This window comes from Dendrobates tinctorius, unplaced genomic scaffold (genome assembly GCF_039654945.1).
Source record: "Dendrobates tinctorius isolate UK_male_01 unplaced genomic scaffold, ASM3965494v1 ptg000138l, whole genome shotgun sequence".
NCBI classification, from domain to species: domain Eukaryota; kingdom Metazoa; phylum Chordata; class Amphibia; order Anura; family Dendrobatidae; genus Dendrobates; species Dendrobates tinctorius.
This window is the reverse complement of record NW_027361806.1, coordinates 24,640,300-24,656,266: the sequence shown is the minus strand read 5'-3', so window position 1 is coordinate 24,656,266 and position 15,967 is coordinate 24,640,300. Positions and strand designations below refer to the sequence as shown.

The 15,967-nt window shown below is 46.7% G+C and overlaps 1 long non-coding RNA gene across 1 annotated transcript; it reads right to left on the bottom strand.

Annotated features, from left to right (window-relative positions):
- Nucleotides 1-2,822: 2,822 nt before the first annotated feature.
- LOC141048896 (uncharacterized) lies at nt 2,823-15,368 on the bottom strand. Its single transcript, XR_012220180.1, has 3 exons — nt 14,804-15,368; nt 14,543-14,704; nt 2,823-3,440 (listed from the first exon to the last, which is right to left on the bottom strand). It is a non-coding gene; the product is annotated as an uncharacterized lncRNA (long non-coding RNA).
- Between the last annotated feature and the right edge of the window lie 599 nt (nt 15,369-15,967).

Sequence of the window (15,967 nt, the reverse complement as noted above, 5' to 3'; positions counted from 1 at the left end):
CCTTAACTAACCCTAACTCTAACCCAAACCCCTAAATTCCATGGTTTAAAAAAAAAAACGCATATGCAAAAAAACGCATACATGAGCATGCCAGTGCGCACATATGCGCATCCATAGGCTATAATGGCCATTTTTAGCGCAAAACGTGCGCATATGTGCGCATGCGCTTTTTTGCAGGGCCAAAAAATGCAACATGCTGCATCTGGAAAATACCAACGCACACCCCAAAAAAACGCAGCGCATGAAAATCGCATACATGCGCTAACCAGCACGCAGGTATGCGCACCCATGTTAAATATAGGGGAAAAAACGCATGCGCAGGTATGCGTTTTTTTCCAGCGCTAAAAAACACAAATGTGAAACCAGCCTAAGCGCACCATTTTGGGGTACATAAATTATATCAATGAACCTTTATGACTTTTTGAATATTTTATCTTTTTTTTTATACTTTTCTTATCTACTCCTTGTCATGAAGTAATAACAACATGTTCATTTAATTCATAAGTTACTTTGTTACTTGACATCCCAACGAAGTACAGTGACTTTCATTTTTAAGTCCTTTTGCACATTAAAAACATATTTGATGGAAAAAAAAGTGACTTGTATGTTCTTACATTCTGAAGGCCATAACGTTAGTTTTTTTTCCGTAAAAGTAGCTGTTTTTTTGGTTGTGATTATTTTTAATAATAATTTATTAAACTCGATCAACACATATTTCTCTGGAGGGAACTTAAATCAGTGATCATTTGATCGCTTCTCCAATGCTTTGAAATGCAGCCTGACTTCATTCTCTGCCCACCCAGGCTGACTGACAAGTGCAGCTTGTACTGAGCAGAATGAGATCTCAGCAGAGATGAGGAGAATCAACACACCCCTGAGGAAGGGATCCTGCTCCATGCAATGCATTCTGCTCTGCCTCATCGTCAACACCGGGCCTGCAGGATCTCAACGTTGGAATATCCCCTCCTCCCACCCAGGGCGCACAGCGTTGCTCCACTTCTGCCGCCAACGGTTTCCATGCCTCCTGTGACCCCTTTTCCCGGCTTCCGACCCTAGGTAAGATATCTTAAATTCGGACTATAAAAATCTTTTTTCCAATTTTCCACCCAAAAATTTGTGGTGCGTCTTATTGTCCAAAAGATATGGTGGCTCAAATATGGAAACTCTAGACTTGATTTTGGTACAAATTTGTGGTCAATCCTCAGCAAAACTTGCACCAATTGGGTTTTGTTACGGATTTGGAATATGGGAGAAATATGGATCAAATCCACAGCCAACCTGCAACAAGAATCTGAAGGCACAAGCATTTATTAAAATTCATGCACATTGCTGCTAAAATTGGAAATTTGAAAGGAGACTCTACAGCTAGGATTGGAGAAATAAATTCCCAGTACCCTGCAACGATGACGATGTGTTTGGCATAATAATTAGAAGGGACATCAGTGATGCTGGGAGGAGTTTAGACACCGGCTTGGCTGGTGGACCGGGGTCTTCAGAAACTTTTTTTCAGTTCTCTATAGCGCCCCCACAGGTGAAACAAAGTTCTACTAAGTCCTATTTATCAATGACTGGGAATTCACTGCACAGTTTTCTTGGGTCCTAAAGACAAAATATATTTTTTTATCCTTTCTGGTTCAGAATTGAGGGTCCTGAAATAGCGATCTCCCACTATTAACTCAGAATTCCATGAAACAGTAGTTATAATACACTAAAGGAACAGAAAAGCGCAATAGGGTCTTATCCAGGTTATTATTGAAGTAATAAAAGAAATAAACTCACCTATTATAGGAGAGATCGGGCATCTATGATCAGTGTCAGCTGCTGCACGTCCATTGGTCAGACAAGTAACCGCTGCTATATCAATTCTTACGGAATTAATTTTTGGACTTTCTGTGCACTGCTCGACAAAATAAACGATTCCAATTATGATTGAAGATTTATTTCCAACGCGTTTCGAAGTGAACACCAGTTCTTCCTCAGGGGATGACAAATATCAATGATATTTGTTTATTTTGTGGAGCAGCGCACAGAAAGTCCAAAAATTAATTCCGTAAGAATTGATGAAACAGTAGTTGCAATTCTTCTAAACCAGATAAGTAAAGCCAAGCTTAGGTTTTTGGTCAGTTTTGCATCTCTGTAAATACTGTAAATATAATTTCCAACCTTAATGTAGATCCCCTGGACGGAGGTGCATCTGCTTGACGTATAAAGCCACATTGACAACTTTGTGTATTTTGATAAGCAACTTCCAGTGGAGAATTGCCTCCAACTTGAAGCTCCTCGCAGCCTCCAGAACCGACATAATCTCCTGTTATCGTGCGCAGATAAGAAGATCCTTTAGCGTTTTAACCATTTTCCATGTTTGATTTTTGTGTTTACTACTTAAATGAAGTGCCAGGACACCGCTGAGTGTACAGCTGGTATACAACCATCGCAACGGGGATATTTAATCCAACTGTTTAATGCAACTAGTAAATTGCTTAATAAGAAGATTGTAAAACATTTATTAAGTGCTTCCTGTCAAATCAATAATTCATTATATTTTTCTCAGGGACGTGCTTTACGCTTTTTGTTTGGAGAGCCAAGGTCACCTTTCATTGTTTGGGGTGCACGTGTATGATGGATGTAATGGGAGGATAACGGTGTCGGCAGCACGTGGAGCAGAAGCCGTCATCCTTTTATTTCGTGGTAGTTTTTTTTTTTGTTGTCATTTAATTGAATAAATAACAAATGTCAAACGAGACAAATGAACCGTTAATTAAGTGACTTGGGTCTCACTCTTGTATCATGCTTTGCTTACACAACGTACCTTTCGCCTTACAGTAATTTAGGTATTTTAATTGATGCTGAGAAAATTGCAACTGAATCAAATCAGTGGAGAACATGATACATACAATTACCCCTCTCATGACAAGTATCTTCTCCGCTTTCCTTTCCTATTGCTGTAATTGCTGCTGAAACAAAAGAATTTTGCATACTTGCTCTTCATATTCATGCATGCTAATTAAGGCGACAATTCTAAAAACAATACAGGGAAAACTTGCTTTCTGCTATGGCCACGTTCCAGGAATGGATTCTCTAAACTCCAATCCATTAGGTGCCGAAAAGCTTTGGTTTCACCCTCATTCCAGAAGAGAGATGCGGACCTTGAGGGCTGGAAGTATCCAAGGGGGCCGTTCTAAATAGTCATGGCTCGGTAGTATCACAGGTGATACAATAATAGCAGGAAAGAAGCCAAGAGTTGTCATCAGGGGAGCGGTCAACTGGTGGGCAAGATGGGAGCATAGCCAGTAGCAGAGCTGAGGGTGAGAACCAGGAGTAGAAGGCGTTTTTCCCTCCCCTTCTTCCAAGAGCCATAACTTTTATATTTTTTCATCAATTGGTTGTTGCAGGAAAACTTGCACTTTTGAATGACACCAGTCGTTCTACCGCTTACCGTACTGAAAAACAGGGAAAAAAAATTGCAATCTTACAATTGTTTTTTGGGATTTTTATTTATCATTTTCACTATATGATAAGAGTGACTCGGCAATATGATTCTCCAGGTCATACGCGTAAGCAGATACCAAACACGTAGAGGGTTTTGGTAAATTCTTAGAAACATTTTTTAGTTTTTGTCGCCATTTTCCGAGGCGGTAACATTTTCATTTTTTGAGATATGGGGCAGGGCGGGGGCTTATTTTTGCGCCCTGAGCTGATGTTTTTACTGATACTATTTTGAGATAGATGTGATGCTTTGTTTGCCATTACTGCATTTTATTGTAATGTTGCGGCGGCCAAAAAAATGAAATCTTTTAATTTTGACTTTATTTGTTTGCTACATCATTTACTGGTCGGAATAATTTATTTTGATAGATCGGACATTTGTGAATGTAGCAATACCAAATACGTGTATTTTTTTCTTTTTTTAATAATCTTACTTTTGGTGGGGCAACATTGTTGCGTTTTTTCAAAAAAATTTAAAATGTTTTTAAAAACTTTTTTTTTCACTTTTTACTGGACTTAATAGTCCCCTTAGAGAACTTGACTCTGCGATCATCTGATTTCCTGACATTGTAGCAGAACAATTTATACCGTGCAGGGATTTACTCGCTTTCAGGCAGCTGGTAGCATTCACACAGGCACATAGTTTATGGGTCACACAGGGAGGTTTATTGAAGTGCATAAACTTTCAGCAGAACGGAAAACAAACAGCCTTTCACCGGCATAAAGGAACAAAATAAACAGTCCATATACAGGTACACGCGGGTCACCCATTCAGATAGATGTCCAGCTGTCTCTTAAACTCTGTCAGAGAGACCAGCACCAAGAGGTCTCTGCACCTCTCCTCCTAGACACAGACCACAGTCTCTCACCCATGTGTCAATACTAGCACTTTACATGGCTCAGTTTAGTTTGGTCTTCTGCAGCTCCCAGCAGAATCTACACCCTGCTCAGTCCCCAGCACACTGCGCACCAAGTGAACCTACTTCCTGCTTCTAGTATAAAACTGTGCAGGTGTCTCTAATCATCCCCTGCAGAGTTGTGATGTAACCCTGTCCTACCTTGCTTTGCTACAACCGATGCATTTATACCTTCACATATTAAAATTCAAGGGTACTGGTAATGGATTACAATAATTTAATTGTCAGATTTTTCCCCTTAGGCTGGGGTCACACTAACCGACGCAAAATACGGTCAGTATTTTACATGCGTAATACGGATGAATGGCCCCTAAACAGTGCTCCGTATGTCATCCGTAATCAAGGTGTGGTCGCGTATTTTGCGCATGTCAGCATCCGTATGGCGAGATTTTCTCGCAGGCTTGCAAAATGGACATATAATGGAGCCCTATGACAGGGTTTCTAACAGAGACCAAAGAATAGATATAGACACATAGAATGCATATATATATATAGATATATGTGTGTGTGTGTGTGTGTATATATATATATGTATTCTATGTGTCTATATCTATTCTTTCATTTCTTTATTAAAACTGTCAGTGTGAGTTTACTGTATAGCGCACTGAATTGTCGGCTTTGCTAAAAGACACCGGGTGCGTATTTCTCGCAAGTCACATGTGTGATCCGTGTGTAATCCGTATTTTTTGCACACCCATAGACTTGCATTGGCGTACTACGGGCGTAGTACGCTGACAATCGCAGCATGCTGCGATTGGCACGGACGATGAGAAATATACGGCTGGTGCGAGGGACCCCATAGAGAATCATTGGTCCGTGTGTAATGCGTGCTTTTAGCGCCTCTCACTCGGCCGTATTCCTCGTCAGTGTGACCCCGGCCTTAGGCTGGGGTCACACACAACGAGATACGGCCGAGTCTCGCAGGTTAAAACCAAGCTCTGGCGTCGGCACTCCGTAACAGAGCATGCAGCCGCACAGCAATACATGGAGCTGCATGCTCCGCTCCGGAGTGCCGGTGCCAGAGCTTGGTTTTAACCTGCGAGACTCGGCCGTATCTCGCTGTAGTGTGACTCCGGCCTTAGGCCGGAGTCACACATGCGAGAAATTCGCACGAGTCTCAATACTCGGCACTGCCGCCGGCACTCGGGATCGGAGTGTTCGGCTGCATGTATTTCTATGCAGCTGAGCGCTCCGGTCTGAACCACTGGCGGCAGTGCCGAGTATTGAGATGTGAGACACGTGTGAGTTTCTCGCAAGTATGACCTCGGCCTTAGTCCTGGATGCAGTGATGGTGTGACTTGCAGCCATTCTCTGACCTCAGTGGTCTCCTGACATTTGCCTTGGCATCAGTGATGAGACCAGTTATTAGCTGCAGCAAAGAGGCTTCACTGAAGTGGCAAGGGCTTTAAATGGTAAGAAAATTCTTGCTTTTCTTAATTACGAGCCCATCTTGTACATCCAGCCCCAGGGGTAAAAGATAAAATTCAAAAACTTTACTGAATGTATATTTAAAAATACTCTTGGAAGTAACGGCAAGGCCAATGTGTGTTGAGCAATGCTGTACTTAGTCATGACAAGTGGCAGCATTGCTCAAAACACGTTACTTCCAAGTCTATGTATAATTATACATTTCATAAAGTTTTTGCACCCCTAATGCTGGATGTGCAGAATTTAGGTTTAGACCGGGGTCACACTAGAGAGGAATACGGACGAGTGAGAGGCGTTAAAAGCACGCATTACACACGGACCAATGATTATCTATGGGGCAGCTCCCATCAGCCGCATAATTCTCATCTGTATTCTACAGTCCGTGCCAATCGCAGCATGCTGGGACTGTCAGCGTACTACGCCCGTAGTACGCCAATGCAAGTCTATGGGTGTGTGGGGAGGAGGACCCCCATATAGTGATTGGGCCGGAACCAAGGGGACCGCCATCAGAGTTATTGAAGGAATCACATCAGGAGGATTACAAAGGGAGACATGTGACTGAGGTTGTCAGGGCAACAGGGGGCGGGGCTAGGGTAAAAGGAGCAGGGGACGTGCTGAAGTGGCAGTAGGGGAAGAGATGGAGTGAAGGCAAGATGCAGGGTGACTTGCAGGGGCACCGAGAGGAGCCTGAGAGGAAAAAGCAACCGATTGACCGACAAGAGAGACGTGAGAGACTGTGCCCAGAGACTGCTCCCCGCTCCCGTTCTGAGAGATTTACCCCTGCTTACCCCCGCCTTGAAGGGAGAGGAACGATACCTCCGGTTGTGGCCGCGAGTACTGGTAACCAGGCCTCAGAGACCTGGGCCCTTCCCCCCTGCCTTCCCCCATCACGCCGACCCGGCCATCATCGGCCTCAAGATACGCCACATTGTCACAGGCGGGATAAAAGGCTCGCTACCCTGGCTTAGGAAGAAACTCCTTGATAAAGGACGGCTACAGGCCTTTCTGGGGATCTGCGTCATCACCGTGCGCCACCTCCAACATTCACTTCAGGGCCCGTTGAGCCCCAACAGCACTGCTTTCTTCAGGGCCTGTTGCGCCCCAGCGGCAGCGTTTTCTTCAGGGCCTGTTGCGCCCCAGCGGCAGCGTTTTCTTCAGGGCCTGTTGCGCCCCAGCGGCAGCGGTTTCTTCAGGGCCTGTTACGCCCCAGCGGCAGCGTTACCTTCAGGGCCTGTAGCGCCCCAACGTCCCCATTTCCTTCAGGGCCTGTTGCGACCCAGCGGCAGTGTTTCCCTCAGGGCCTGTTACGCCCCCGCGGCAGCAATACCTTCAGGGCCTGTTGCGCCCCAACGTCCCCGTTTCCTTCAGGGCCTGTTGCACCCCAACGTCCTCGTTTTCTTCAGGGCTTGTTGCGCCCCAACGGTATTATTTTCTTCAGGGCCTGTTGCCCCCACCGACGTCACTTTCCTCAGGACAGCTGCCTCAGCGATCTCAACGCGGCCACGCTCCTGAACCCCGCAGTCCCTGGAAGGCTAAGTGAAACTATATTTGTTTAAGTTTGTTGAGTCCCTGCGTGGACTGTTGGTGTTATTTCTTTACCCTTGTTTTGTTCAGCCTAGCCCATCGGCTAGAGTTATAAAAACGTGATTTCAAAAACCACCATTCGTCTAGAGTCTCGTCACTGCATCCTGCGAACCTGTCCGACCCTACACTTGGCGTAGTCGGCAGGATGCAGTCTCCGAGCATAGACGGTGGTGGCGCAGGTCAGGGGGAGGCTGTAGAATCTGTAAATAATGAGGGCCCCTGTACTAGCATTTCATTGGGGGCCATGCTGAACAACCTGCCTAGATTTTCCGGCTCCAATACTAGCTGGACAGAGTGAATGCGGGGGCTCTTTCGGATGCACCCAATGACCCCTGACCTGGAAGCTGAAGTGGCACTCATGGCCCTAGACAGGGAGGTGCGGAGGTCAGTGATGTTGAAACCTCCGGGGCACCGCAACACTTTTGAAAAGGTGTTGCAGATAGTGGAACAGACCCACGGAGATCCCACTGATGTGGGAGAGTTAAGGACCCGTCTGTTTAGTCGGATGTAGGCAGAGGGGGAGACGATTACTCAGTATATGAATGTGCTCCAAGAATTGCATACGGCTATTGAAAGAAAAGACGGGGTAGGGGTAGGACCTGTTGACATTACCCTACGTGACCTACTGGTGACTGGATTGCGAGATCCACTGATAAAACAGGCATTACGGGAACAGATCAGAATGAATCCCCAAATAGATTTTTCAGAAGTGGGAAGTCAGGCACGGGTTCGGGAGCAAGAGCAGGGGATGGCGGTCCCCGTGGGTAAAGTCTAAGGTGTGGAGGCCTCCTCGAACACAGTTGAGGAACCCCAGTGGGTGGAGGAGATGAAGCGAGAATTGAAAAATATTAATAGCGAGTTGGCTGAAGTAAAGAGAAGAACTGAACCAGAAAATGGACGACCCAGTGTTAATCCCGGTCCCTGGGGGTCACGTTCTCCGCGGGGTGGTCAAATTATACCGGCCCGGTGTTATGAGTGTGGAGAACCAGGCCACTTCGCCCGAGAGTGTCCGCGGTGTGGGAGATACCCACCCCGGCGGCCATTAAACTAAAGGGCTCCGGGCTGGGGGGACGCCGCTCGGAGCCGAAAACCACAACTAGGGGTGGTGGAAGTCCCGAAGATTTGATAGCAAATTGTCCGGTAGTTTGGGCAGAAGTAGAGGGCCGGGCCGTCCAGTGTCTGGTGGACACGGGGTCACAAGTAACCACTATGCCCGCAGCGTACTTTCAACGAAACTTTCCAGAGGCAGCAAGGCCTCAGTGGGGACCCATGATTAGACTAGTAGCTGCTAACCAACTGCCGGTCCCGGTTGCCGGGGTAGTGTGGGTGCAGATGACGTTGTGCGGTAAACCCCTCGGCCGCAGAGGGGTGGTGCTGATTCAAGGAGAAGCTGATCAATGACACACCATCACCCTAGGCATGAATATTTTAAAAGAGTTTGGTAACCTGTTGCTTAATGATCCCACACAAAGGACACTGAAGCAGTGGGGTTCTCGCACAGCTCAGGGACAGGTATTCCAGCAGCTGGTGCGAGGTGCGCAGGTGCATCGGGACTGCCAGGAGGGTGAGGCTCTGGGTAAGGTCATCGCGTCAGCAGCACCCCTGCTTGTGCTGCCTCCTGGACAGACAGTGGTGGCCCTGCCAATTCGGGCCCCGATACCTTTGGAGGGCGTAGAGGTGCAGGTGGAGCCGTGTCCCTCAGAGCACTTATCTCCTGGCATACTGGTGGCCCTTTCCCTGGCTACGGTGCGAAAAGGAACCGTCCTGGTCCGCTGCGTTAACCTTGAAGACCGAGATACCATTCTGAAAGCCCGGACTGTACTGGCCAAACTAGTAAAACCTTTAGAAGAAGTGCTGCCCGCTCCTGCGGTTCAATTACGAGTACACCCCGAGGATCCTTGGGAGGTAACAATACGAACCTTGCAGGCCCACGAAGTCTCGACACAAGAGAAGGGCCGAATTATTTTGGAGCAGATGCGGGCCGAGCTTTCTGGATTAACTGCGGCCCAACTTTCACAAGTCAAAGCATTACTGGGACAGTACCATGAAGTATTTGCTAGTCATGAGGATGACTTTGGGTGTACCACCGCCATCACTCATGAGATCACCACAGCAGGAGCGGCCCCTATCCGAGAACGATATCGACAGATCCCGCCACAACTCTATCAAGAGGTGAAAACTTTGCTGGCTCAGATGCTGCAAAAAGGGGTGATACGGGAAAGTCAAAGCCCTTGGGCGGCCCCCATCGTGTTGGTCCGGAAGAAAGATGGTACACTACGATTCTGTGTGGATTATCGTAAATTGAATGCTTGCACTATTAAAGACTCATACCCACTGCCCCGCATTGCAGAATCTCTGTCTGCATTGGGCAAAGCAACATATTTTTCGACCCTGGACTTGGCCAGTGGGTACTGGCAGGTGCCCATGTCAGAAGAGGACAGAGCTAAGACGGCGTTCATAATGCCCATGGGACTGTTTGAGTTTAATCGAATGCCATTCGGGCTGGCCAACGCCCCCGGGACATTTCAGTGATTGATGGAGCGATGTCTAGGGGATCTCAATTTTGAGGCCACGTTGATCTACCTGGACGACATCATTGTCTATGCCGCCTCCTTGGTGGACCACCTGAAGCGGTTGGGACAGGTACTCAGCCGGCTGCAAAAGTACGGGTTGAAGGTGAAGCCTCAGAAATGCCACCTATTTCGCTCTCAGATTGAGTATCTGGGTCATGTCGTTTCGGCAGAGGGTGTGAGGCCATCCCGGGAGAAGATTGCTGCTATCCAGGAATGGCCTACCCCCGAGACGGTGAAAGACATGCGGGCTTTTCTGGGGTTAGCTGGATATTACCGTTGTTTCGTAAAGAATTTTGCATGTCGAGCTCGAGCCCTGCATGACCTGCTAAAGGGGGCTCCCGCTGGGGCCAATGGGCGAAAAATCCAGTGGCAACACCCTCAGGAAGAGGCCTTCCGAGATCTCAAGGCTGCACTCTCGGATGCCCCAGTGTTGGCTTATGCGGATTTCTCTCAGCCGTTCATCCTGCACACTGACAGGAGTCTTCACGGGCTAGGGGCTGTGTTGTCACAGGTTCAGGATGGCCGGGAGAGGGTGATCGCATATGGAAGCCGTTCACTCCATGACTCCGAGCGTAACCCTGACAATTACAGCTCTTTTAAGCTCGAACTCCTCGCAGTGGTGTGGGCTATGACGGAGAGATTCGCAGAGTACCTAGCGGGCTCCGAGGTGGTAGTGCGAACTGACAACAACCCACTGGCTCATTTGGAAAACGCCAAGTTGGGGGCTTTGGAGCAGCGATGGGTGGCCCGAATGGCGAAATACAATTACAAGATTATTTACAAAAGAGGGGCCGAGAATGTTCATGCAGATGCTCTCTCTAGGATTCGACATACAACTCCCGGACAGAATCGAGACGAAGAATTAGAAGGAGAGGAAATACCGTTTGCTCTTACCGCTGCCGTGCTCACCAATGTTGATGCAAAAGTATCTTCCCCAGAGGCCCACAGGGGCATCCTGGAACAATCTCGTGATAAGTGGATACAACAGCAACAAGAAGATGAAGAAGTTGGACTTCTCCGGACATGGGTCGCCGCTGGTCAATTACCCACTGATACTCAACGACAAGCTTTGACCCAAGACCTGTCGCTGATGCTGCGACAATGGGAGAGACTGATTATCCGAAAGGGACTACTTTACCGTAAAATCACTTCGCAAACAACCTCAACCACTGTTTGGCAGGTGGTTACACCTGGAGCACAACTACACGAACTGGCTCGAGAGGCTCACGAAAAAGGGGCCCACTTTGGAGTCAAAAAGACTTTGCAATGGTTACAACAGAAAGTTTATCACCCACGCTTGTCGGCTGTTGTGGACGAAGTCTGCCATACCTGCCGCTTATGTGAATTGGCCAAACCGCCTGCTCAGAGGGCCGCAACACAGACGATTGTGACTTCAGAACCCTTTGAGCTCCTGACGGTGGATTATCTGCACATTGGTCCTGCATTCCAGGGATACGAACACTGCCTCGTCATGGTGGATCATTTTACTAAGTTCGCTGTGGTAACCCCTACTCGAGACCAGACCGGGGAGTCAACCGCCTCCGCAATTTGCAGAAACTTTATACAAGTGTACGGCTGTCCTCAACGTATACATTCCGATCAGGGAGCATGTTTTTTGGGGAAAGTTATGGAGGAACTACATCATCTTTATGGGATTGATAAATCCCGGACCACACCGTATCACCCGCAAGGAAATGGGGCTTGTGAGCGATTTAATCGGACATTGATTCAAATGCTACGCACTCTGGAGAGTGACAAGAAAGCTCGTTGGCCCAAATATGTTTCTGAATTAGTGTGGGTTTATAATAATCGGGTACATCGAGTAACGGGCTATACTCCTTATTTCCTGCTGTTCGGACGAGAGGGTAAAGGGATCACGGAGGTAGAGTTGGACCCCGAAGAGCCTCGGCCCTGGACCAGAGTGTCGTCTTGGGTCCGAAATCATCGCCACAGGTTGCAAACTCTTCACCGAATTGTACATACCAAACTTCAAGACTGGGAACACCCAGGGAAAAATACAACCTCCCCTCCTCATCTCCAAAGCGGGGACCGTGTGCTTGTACTAGATCAACGCCCCCAGAATAAACTGGAGTCACGTTGGGAAGAGAATCCTTATCGGGTACTATGCCGTATCCATCCAGAAGGACCTGTGTACGAAATACGGCCCGAGCAGGATGAAACACTGCCCACCCGCATTGTGCATCGTAATATGTTACGCCCGTGTATTTCCACTGACCCGAAGCAACTGGAACCTGTCCCGAAGACATCCGAACCGGAGTCCATATGCTGGGACTCGGATGACGAGGATTTCCCTCCAGTTCCCAAAGGCCCTTCACCCAATAATGAGCCCGTTGACACAATTAACCCACCGGCATCATGCAGTCCACCGACGTCCACCACCCCAGAAGATTCCACCCCAGTCGAACTTAGACGCTCCGAGCGGTCAACAGCCGGCAAACCCCCCGAACGGTATGAACAAGACCAGTTTGTATGGCAACGAATATTGACACCTTTACAGGCCAATCTCAATAGACTAACTCCCTCGCCCGAGGACTGGTGAGCTTACAGGGTGGGGGAATGTGGGGAGGAGGACCCCCATATAGTGATTGGGCCGGAACCAAGGGGACCGCCATCAGAGTTATTGAAGGAATCACATCAGGAGGATTACAAAGGGAGACATGCGACTGAGGTTGTCAGGGCAACAGGGGGCGGGGCTAGGGTAAAAGGAGCAGGGGACGTGCTGAAGTGGCAGTTGGGGAAGAGAGGGAGTGAAGGCAAGATGCAGGGTGACTTGCAGGGGCACCGAGAGGAGCCTGAGAGGAAAAAGCAACCGATTGACCGACAAGAGAGACGTGAGAGACTGTGCCCAGAGACTGCTCCCCGCTCCCGTTCTGAGAGATTTACCCCCGCTTACCCCCGCCTTGAAGGGAGAGGAACGATACCTCCGGTTGTGGCCGTGAGTACTGGTAACCAGGCCTCAGAGACCTGGTCCCTTCCCCCCTGCCTTCCCCCATCACGCCGACCCGGCCATCATCGGCCTCAAAATATGCCACATTGTCACAGGCGGGATAAAAGGCTCGCTACCCTGGATTAGGAAGAGACTCCTTGATAAAGATCGGCTACAGGCCTTTCTGGGGAACTGCGTCATCACCGCGCGCCACCTCCAACATTCACTTCAGGGCCCGTTGAGCCACAACGGCACTGCTTTCTTCAGGGCCTGTTGCGCCCCAGGGGCAGCGTTTTCTTCAGGGCCTGTTGCGCCCCAGCGGCAGCGGATTCTTTAGGGCCTGTTACGCCCCAGCGGCAGCGTTACCTTCAGGGCCTGTAGCCACCATTCATCTAGTGTCTCATCACTGCATCCTGTGAACCTGTCCGACCCTACAGGTGCGCTAAAAACACGCATTACACACGGACCTCACATGTGACTTGCGAGAAATACGCACCCGTTGTCTTTTAGAAAAGCTGGCAATTCATTGCGCGATACAGTAAACTCACACTGACAGTTTTAATAAAGAAACGAAAGAATAGATATAGACACATAGAATACATATATATATATATACATACATGTTATTGAGACACATATATATATATTTCACAGAGTTCTTCATAGCAGAATAGCCGCTAATTCAATTGCCGGCTTTTGTCAAATCATTCCCCAACCCGACATGAAATGACACATGGTTTACATACAGTAAACCATTTCATTTCATGTTTTTTTTTTTGTATGTCTTTCATTAGTAATTAGATGAGGGTTGATGTTTAAAATTTGGGAGGTGTAGGTTTTAATTTAAAGGGTTAATTCGTTGTTAAAAAATGTGTGGGCTCCTGCATTGACAAATTACCGCGGGAGCCCACACATTTTTTTTACAACAAATTAACCCCTTAAATTAACACCTACACCTCCCAAATTTTACACATCAACCCTCATCTAATTTCTAATGAAAGACATACAAAAAAAAACATGAAATGAAATGGTTTACTGTATGTAAACCATGTGTCATTTCATGTCGGGTTGGGGAATGATTTGACAAAAGCCGGCAATTGAATTAGCAGCTATTCTGCTATGTCAGAACTCTGTGAATATATATATATATATATATATATATGTATACTATGTGTCTATATCTATTCTTTCGTTTGTGTTATAAAACCTGTCATAGGGCTCCATTATATGTCCATTTTACAAGCCGGCGAGAAAATCTCAGCATACGGATGGTATACGGATTACATACGGATGCTTACATGCGCAAAATACGCGACCACACCTTGCTTACGGATGACATACGGAGCACTGTTTAGGGGTCATTCATCCGTATTACGCCTGTAAACTACGGACTGTATTTTGCGTCGGTTAGTGTGACCCCGGCCTTAAGTAACTCCTAGTCCCAACTCTCTAAATTATTTTTAATGACCTTTTCTACTATATTTTAGATAAGCTTTAACCTTTTTTTTTACCATTTTAAATACTTCACTAGTAGCAGAAATAGTTGTAAACTAGATTATAGACTATTTTCCGTGCTGTTCCCGTGTATCTTTCCATGATCACATTACCTTGTTTCACCGCTTCCACTCGTCATCCGCTGCTACGTTTGTATCTCTGTTTGTTCCATCAGATCCTGGACGAGGTCCGTCACATAATCTCCTCTGCTCTCTATCAGTTAAGCTGTTTTTTTTTTTATCCATTTTGGTTTTGGAAGCTTCAATAGTCACTTACTAAAATGAAACAAATGGAAAAACATTTTTTTGCACTTGCCATTTGTTCGAGCCAAAATAAGAAATCATTAATCATGAGATCCGACTTCGCCGTCTTACGCGATTGCTAAATACACTTTGATTTTCATTCGAGCGGCTTCTTCTTTCTTTCGGCTGCAGCTGAAGGCAAAAATTAGAAACTGGAAAACGGCCAATATCAAAATGTAAAAATGAAGTGAGTGGCTTTTCTGTGGAAATACCGGGTATTGTTAGGGAAAAATAAATATTTTTTATGGCTCATTCAGGGTTTGTCATTTTTTACCGCTTTCATGCGAATTGTAACCGGATATTTCTGCTCTGTGTGGACCATGGTGCGGGAAAACACTTGAGGTTGTGCAAACTGAGACAAAGTGGAAGACAACACAGCACAACATCGTGCAGATGTTACCGGGACGTAATTTATGGAGTGCGGCGATACGAACGCTGCAGATATCACTGCGCTCGGTGCTGGGAAAGCATTTTAAGAACTTCAAATAAAACTGCGTTCTGTTTAGATGTTTGTAATCCTAAACACTTGAGATCATTGTCTTCAGGAAAAAAAAAGCGAAGCAATGCAGATATTGTTAAAGGGGATTTCAGGGAGTAGGAGATTGATGTCCTGTCTCCAGGGTCGATCATCAGCATCAGTGCGGTGAGATCCCAACTTCTGACACCTCCACCCATTACCTGAATATGGAACAGCTCCGGAGCTTGTGAAGCGGCCATGCTTGATACTGCAGGCTCTCTCCTTAACGGCTGCATAGAGCAGAGCAGGGAGAGTAGAATCCAACATCATTCTCACATTGATGAATAATCCTTAAAGTTCCAGAATCTCCCTTTAGGGTAAGTTCACACTGGGCTTTTTTTTCAGTGTATTTTCCTTGGTTTTTCTTGTGTTTTTTTATGCATTTTTGTGTGTTTTTTGGTGTGGTTTTGGCATTCTAGATTAGTCTTTTGTGCATGCTGATAAAGTTTAATGTTGAAAAATAGTCCTGTTCCATAGAATCAGGCTTTGGCACAAAAAAGCAGCAAAACCTGCTATCTGCGTTTTTTTCTGCGTTTTTTCACTACCCATTGAAATCAATGGGTGAAAAACTGAAAAAACGCTGAAAGAAGTGACAAGCTCCATTGTGCAAAAAACATGCAAAGCACAAAATACTGATGACAAAAAACAATATGTGTGCAGGAGATTTCTGAAATCTCATAGACTATGCTGGTATTGGAAAAACTAGCTGAAAATTTGCA